The following is a 7,775-nucleotide window of genomic DNA, read 5'->3' on the forward strand; positions in this document are numbered from 1 at the left end:
AGATGAAGGGAAGGCAGCAGACACACAAGGTACAGTTCAACAATGGAACGGACAGGACTTGCTAGTGAATTGAATCTGGGAAGTAAGGGAAAGGGAAGAGACTCCCAGCTTTCCAAGTTAAGCAATAAAATGTTTTCTGAGAGAAGTAACACTCAAGGACAAATAGGTTTGCCACTTAGTTTCCACATATCACACCTAGATTCCTAATGACAGCATCCACCTAAAGCTCAGAAGATAATGCTGGATGAGAAAATAAGTTCCCTGACTTTAACATCCCATGGTATTTAAAGCCATGGGAGGCGATGAGATCACCTGGAGAGAAACTGAAGTGTGAGAAGAGAGGAGGACTCTGGTGAGATCTCTGAAGAACTGCACAGCTTCAAGGTTGCATAAAGGAGGAGAAAGTGAGGAGTGGCCAGTGGCACAGCAGAAAAATCACAGATGCTAGGAAGAGAGAGTGATTCAAAAGGAGGGTGGTTTTTAATTCTCTCAAAACTATCTGAGAGGTAAAGTTAGTTGAGGGTTTAGCAGAACAGAGGTCATTGAAGACCCTGATGTGAGAAAATTCAGAAGACAAGAGGAAAAATCAGTTTGGAATAAATATGAGAATAAAGGGCAAAAAACAAGTGGAACTATTTTTTAGGAAAGAGTTATTGAGACCTACTACATTCCAGGCACTGCTACAGATGCAGGGACTGAGCAGTCAATTGACAGTGTCTTAAGTTACTTCTGTTGTAGAGGGAAGACAGACAATAAACATACAAATAAATATGTGATATGTCAGCTGGAAAGAATAATGCAGCATTAAGCAAGACTTAAAGGGACGTAAAGGAGTGTTGAGTGGATATGGCTGTTGTCTTATCTAGGGAGATCAGAGAAGTTGGCCAGGGAAGTCCTCTCTTATGCTGAGGTGTTAGAGCATGGACCTATAGAAAATGAGAGACAGCATGCACCATGAAATATCTGTGAAGACAATAGCAAAGACTTGGAACCAACCCAGATGTTCATCAATGATAGGGTAGATTAAGAAAATGTGGCACATGTACACCATGGAATACTCTGCAGCCATAAAAAAGGATGAGTTCATGTCCTTTGTAGGGACATGGATGAAGCTGGAAACCATCATTCTGAGCAAACTATCGCAAAGACAGAAAACCAAACACCGCATGTTCTCACTCTTAGGTGGGAATTGAACAATGAGAACATCTGGACACAGGGCAGGGAACATCACACACTGGGGCCTATTGAGGGGTGGGAGCATGGGGGAGGGAAAGCATTGGCAGAAATACCTAATGTAAATGACAAGTTGACGGGTGCAGCAAACCAACATGGCACATGTATACGTCTGTAACAAACCTGCACGTTGTGCACATTTACCAGGTAGAAGAAGCAGTACATACAAGGGACCTGAAGCAGCTTCATGAATAGCATTGATAAGAAACATCAATGAACACTCAGCATGGCTTGAGTGGAATGCATGAAGTAAAACAGGGTAGTAGGTGAGGTCAGAGTGGTGAAGAGGGGTGGTAGGGTAGATCATGTCAGGCTTTGGAAATCTTTTTTCAAAGACAGTCTTTTCCTCTAAGTTGCAAGGTATTTGGGAGGTTTCTATCAGAAGCTGCTGCAAGGTGGACCGGGTAGAAGCAGAGAAATCCGTTGGGGGCTATCGTTGTCATTCAGGTAAGAGATAATAGCAGCTTGCACCAGATGGTAGTAGTCAAATGGTGAGAAAAAATCAAATTCTGAAAATATTTTAAAGCTAAAGGTAATGCAATTTACTAATAAACTGGATGTTAAGTATGAGTGACGGAAAAAAGTCAAGGATGACTACATAAATGATTTGGGAAGTTGACTGTGAAGAAGGGTTCAAAATATTAGACAATGGCTGGAGGGGACAGGGAAAAAGGTGAGCAGTTTAAGAATATGATTGCCTGAAAATGAGAAGAAACCTGTATTACCTCAGCTAAGACTGCTGTAACATAATACCACAGACAGGGTGGTTTAAGAACAGAAATTTGGCCTGGTGTCGGGGCTCACGCCTGTAGTCCCAGCACTTTGGGAGGCCAAGGCAAGTGGATCACAAGGTCAGGAGTTCAAGACCAGCCTGGCCAAGGTGATGAAACCCCATCTCTACTAAAAACACAAAAATTAGCCAGGTGCGGTGGCAGGTGCCTGTAATCCCAGTTACTCGGGTGGCTGAGGCAGGAGAATTACTTGAACACAGGGGGCAGAGGTTGCAGTGAGCTGACAGTACCACCGTACTCCAGCCTGGGTGACAGAGTGAGACTCCGTCTCAAAAAAAAAAAAAAAAAAAAAAAGAAAGAAATTTATTTTCTAACAGTTCTGGAGGCTGCACGTTCAAGACCAAGATGGTAGCAGGGTAGGTCTCCTCTGAGGCCTCTCTCCTTGGCATCCAGATGGCTATCCCTTTACTGTCTTTTCACACGGTCGCCCTCTGTGCACGCACATCCCTGGTGTGTCTGTGTGCTGAATCTCCTCTTCTTCTAAAAACACCAGTCCTATTGGAATAAGGCACAACCTAATGCTGTCATTTTAACATAATTACCTTTTTAAAGGCCCTATATCCAAATGTGGTCACATTCTGACTTACTGTGGGTTAGAGCTTTAATACATGGATTTTGGGGAAAACACTATAAAATGCGTATCTTTGTGATTTTGACTTAGTAGCCATAGAAGAAGAGGAATCACATGAAAGTGTACTGCTCTCCTTTTCAGACTGAAATATCATCTAAGATCAGTATTTGCAATGACCCACGTGGTAGTCGAGGGAGAGAGTGCCTTGCAGCAAGGCTTTTGGATTGTTCTTGGACATAAAGGGTGAATTATATAAAGAAGAGTTTTTGGAAAATATTTGCAGGATTGGTATGGAAGCCACATGTCCTTTTATGGAATCAGGTTCTAGAAATTGAAACCTACAGATTTTGAACTTGCCACCTGTACCACACACATTTTTCTAAACCTAGTCTCAGATTGAGAAAGAGAGACAGAAAATGAGATCAGGAAATAAAAATAATAAAAAAGGAATGAAAGTGTAGTTTTGACCCAAGGACCTTAAACAGAACAACGGGTTACTCAGATACTCCTTTTTTAAATAATGAAAATGAAATGAGAGAAAGTAGATGGTCGTTGTTATCACTATTATCACAGCTGTCATTCCCTCATTGATGCCTTATTAAGATGGATTTTAGTTAGATCGCAATTTAATATGGTGTTTGGCATAGAAGAAGTGCTAAATAAATATTTTTAAATAACTGCCAGTGAAGGAGAGAAAAAGAGAACCTGAGTCATTGAGGTGATGCGCGAGTAGGATGCAAGCCAGGACAGAAGTTTACAGGGCCATATGTGGGTAAAAATGGCCATACTGAAGTAGGGACTCTGTGATATATACCTCATTCTTACTCGGGGCAGTGATAAAAAAGGGAGAGCCTTGTTCAAAAAAACTGGACAACAGTGTCATTATAAGGGAAAGCATTTACCTTTTTTTCCATAGACATCCTTTGTTCAACCCCATGCTTCAAGGTTGCACATTCAAAACATACCTTCAAAGATTACAGCTTTTAGAGTTTCAAGACAGCAACAGAAGAGTGTTCAACCATGTGAGAGCTCTTCATAGGCCCTGTTCTCCCTGTTCCACTGTAATCCATAAATGGTTGGAAATGCAGACCACTGAAGAGAATTAATTAGGACTTTTCAGATTAAATGGGAACAATTCAAAGAGTCAAAAGTTTATTTTCCATCCAGTGTGAGTTTCCTATTTAGTTCAGTAAAGCTCAACTTTTACCAGTAGTTTCATTCTCTTGTGGTACGTAAAACCTACACATAGGCAGAGGCACCCAGAGGGAACTATATTCTGAGTTATTAGTAAATTCTCTCCAAGTGAAGCTGCCAAACACAGCTGCTTAAAACTAGATATAGCTTCTCAGGAAGGAGCCCAAGCTCAGGCTCTGCCACTGAGATTGGATTAACAGGAGCTCGCAGGGCTCCCTTGGATAAGCTGCATGGACCCAGGGTTGTTAATTTGAGAACTTTATTAAATAGTGGATTAGGATTGAAAGGGAAGGCATCCAAATGTAAGAAGCCCTAGTTTGTTGAAATGAGAAAATTGATACTGAATGAGGTTATCTCTTGAATCTGGGCAGACTTGTTTTGGCTACCCTACTGCTCAACTCCTAATTAGTAGGGCAGAGAAACAAGTCCACGTAGGCTAAATGGCCAAGAACAGATGAAAATCAGCTAATAATATACTAATTAGGAACAAAGCCAAAGCAGGACCTGCAGATGCCCAAAGTTAAAGAGATGCAAAGAAAAGTGTTGCTATCTTAAAAAAACAAAAACAAAAACAAAATAAAACAAAACAACAAAACAGGACTGGTCAGAACAAGTTTTTCAACAGCATATACTTTTAGACTAAGATTGAGGATGAAGGTAACAGGAAAATGATTAGCCCCATAGTTAGGATTACTTATATTTAGAAAAATATTTGCAAAACTTTCCTTCTTTCATATCATAATGAACACTGAAATTGTGTTGTTTTCCAACATAGCTGCTAATATTTGCAAAGTAATAATTTTGCAAAGGAAATGGCTTGAAATAAAGCATGCCTGATGCTTAAGAGAAAGCAAAGAATGCTATCTTTGAGTAGTTACTTAGGTAGCTTTTGATCAGAAGGAAGTGACATAGAAACATCCGATTCCAGTCTCACTGGTGCTGTTTACTCCATGTGACCATTATCATGTCTTACTTCTGCACTGGCTTTAGGGTACTTCTACATCATATGAAAGTACTGTACAATTTCCAAGTTCCTTCTAAGTCAAACATTCTGTTACTCTTCCCTCCAAAAGATCCTTCAAGACAATGGAAGACTAAATAGCAACTAGAACTTGCTTTGAAGTAAGGCCGACATTGTCTGCAAACAGGTTAAATCACTATGCTTATATTGTATACTGTTATATATTTTCCCATCGCATCTTCACAGTTTTCCCCAGACCTTATCTGTGTATATAGGTACACACGCATAACTGCCTTAACAGTAAAAACATGGTCAGAAATGTAAAAGTTCAAGTTGCAAGTTTGATAACATACTCTATTTCTCCAAATTAAATTAAAACTAGATCAATCCCTTACAGGAAGTTTAGAAAAGTGTTAGCCATCTCTTCCTCTTTGATTTCCATGTAAAAGTTGGAGAAGCTGCCTTTCTAATCCTTCTGTTTCAGTTTCTTTAGCCAATGGGTCTTTATTAGCAAAAAGTGTCACTGAAGAATCTAGCTGATAATGTCCAGCACTGCAGTTTTTTACTAGACCAATAATATGGTTTGGCTTTGTCCTCACCCAAATCTCACCTTGAATTGTAACTCCCATAATCCCTACATGTCCTGGGAAGGACTTGGTGGGAGGTAATTGAATCATGGGGGCAGGTTTTTCTCATGCTGTTCTTGTGATAGTAAGTCTCATGAGATCTGATGGTTTTATAAAGGGGAGTTCCCCTACACAAGCCTTCTTGCCTGCCACCAAGTAACAAGTGACTTTGCTCCTCGTTTGTCTTCAGCTATGATTGTGAGGCCACGCCAATCTCTTTCCTTTTTAAATTACCCAGTCTCAGGTATGTCTTTATTAGCAGTGTGAGAACAGACTAATACCACCAGCATCCATCAGTGATCTTTCAAGAGAAGAAGAAATTGAAAGTGCTTTTTGGTGCTGCATTCAACTCAAGTGTAGCCTACACCTAAGAAGTTTCCAATGTGGTTCCAGAAACCCTTTATAAAAATAAATAAGTTATATGATGAAATAACTCCATATTCCATTAAAATCCTTTAACTCTCTATGCTTAATTAAAAAAGGGTAGGAATATGAGACAAAATAATAATCACTGTTTAGCTCAAGCCAACAAATATTTGCTGAAATTCTTCTCCATATAAGCAACTTATTTTTATGTGGGTAACACAAAGATGAAACAAAATCTGACTTCTATAGAGAAAGAAGACTACAATGGAGATGACAACAGTGTGAAACTGTTATTGGTGCAATAAGCGGAAAACAAAGCATCATGGTGTTGAGGGTGGAAGGTGATAGTGGGGAATTCATTTGTTGGGAGCATTCGTATTTCATTTTGACTTGGAGGTTAAGTAGAACTTCAACAGTGAGAGAAGTAAAGGAAAAAACAAAGATAATAATAATGGTGAATATTTTCTGCGTAATTGCTTGATAATATTACTGATTTTTATTTTAGGGAGGAAATCTTGACCAATATATCTTATCTGTGACATTGCACAGCCAGAACTTGAAAGCATATTTGGCGTCAGGGCCTGAATTTATAAAACTAAGAAGGACAAATAGAATAATATATTTGTGCAAAGCCTGTAGTGTCCAGTGTGGTTGTGGCATCTGGTGAGGGAGAAAATGTAGCAGAAGATGAAATGGTAATTTAGTCCAGATTTTAGAAGGCTTTGACTATCAGACAATATCTGACACCATTTATTGAACAAGAGTCGCTGATACTGTCCATTCCAGGAAAGGAGGGAACCTTTACTATGACACGTAGTTAAATGTTAATACCACAGGTGCCCCCCAGGTAGGCTAATAACTAGGTGCATCTTCAAAATAATTTACTTTTTGGGCTGGGCATGGAGGCTCACACCTGTAATCCCAGCACTTTGAGAGGCCAAGGCAGGCAGATCACTTGGGGTCAGGAGTTGGAGACCAGCTCGGCCAACATGGTGAAACTCCACCTCTACTAAAATACAAAAATTAGCCAAGCATGTTGGCATGCGCCTATAGTCCCAGCTACTAGGGAGGCTGAGGAAGGGAAATTGCTTGAACCCAGGAGGCAGAGGTTGCGTTGAGCCAAGATGGTGCCACTGCACTCCATTCTGGGTGACAAAGCAAGACTCCATCTCAAGAAAACAAACAAACAAAAAACAAATTGCTTTTCATGTATACTCAGCATTGAAAAGAGAAGCAGAGCACTGTTTGGGGAATGTTGAATAAAAGAAACTTATAGTGGAAATACTTGGACTTGCATATATTTTTTCTGAGTTCTGGCTCCAAACTTTCATGTAAAATAAAAAAGAAAAACTGTTTTATGTCTTAGTTCATTTGAAATGCTATTTAAAAAAAGCCATAAACTGGGTGTCTTATGAAAAACAAAAATATTATTTTTCACAGTTCTGGAGACCAGGAAGTCCAAGATCAAGGAGACAGCAGATGCAGTGTCTGGTGAGGGTTTGCTTTCTGGTTCATAGATGGCACCTTCTTGCTGTGTTCTCACGTTGTGAAAGAGGCAAGGATGCTCTCTGGAACCTCTTTTATAAAAGCATTAAGCCCATCACCTAATCTCCCAAGGGCTTTACCTCCTAATATACCATATTGGTGATCAGGTTTCAGTGTATGAATTTAGGGGGAACACTAGCATTCAGACTATAGCAAAACCTCTCCATTAATTTGAAACAGAAACGCCTTATAAGATATTTTGTGATATCAATCATTATTTAATCAAGTTTTTTAAAGAGTTTCACTCCTCCTCCAAAGTTATCATTAGTATATAGACATTTGCCATGTTTTCTGTTTGACTAAGACTTTCCCAACACCACTCCAACAAAGAAGCCATAGAAATGGCTTTGCCAGCTTCATTGCAGCTTGAATTCAGGCATGTTACCTAGAAAACATCAAGTGAATGCACTTTGCAAAATATGATAGAAAGCAAGCAGTGTGAGGAAGAAAGAATTGCACATAATCAATTTTGTTTTTGTAGCCAAGAT

At 39.6% G+C, this 7,775-nt stretch overlaps 1 long non-coding RNA gene across 1 annotated transcript; it reads left to right on the forward strand.

Moving 5' to 3' along the window:
- Positions 1–1,400: 1,400 nt before the first annotated feature.
- Positions 1,401–3,736, forward strand: LOC116273183. The gene is made up of 2 exons (XR_004181643.1): positions 1,401–1,680; positions 3,512–3,736. It is a non-coding gene; the product is annotated as an uncharacterized LOC116273183 (long non-coding RNA).
- The last annotated feature ends 4,039 nt before the right edge of the window (positions 3,737–7,775 follow it).

This window comes from Papio anubis, unplaced genomic scaffold (assembly GCF_008728515.1).
Source record: "Papio anubis isolate 15944 unplaced genomic scaffold, Panubis1.0 scaffold444, whole genome shotgun sequence".
In the NCBI taxonomy this organism is placed as follows: Eukaryota; Metazoa; Chordata; class Mammalia; order Primates; family Cercopithecidae; genus Papio; species Papio anubis.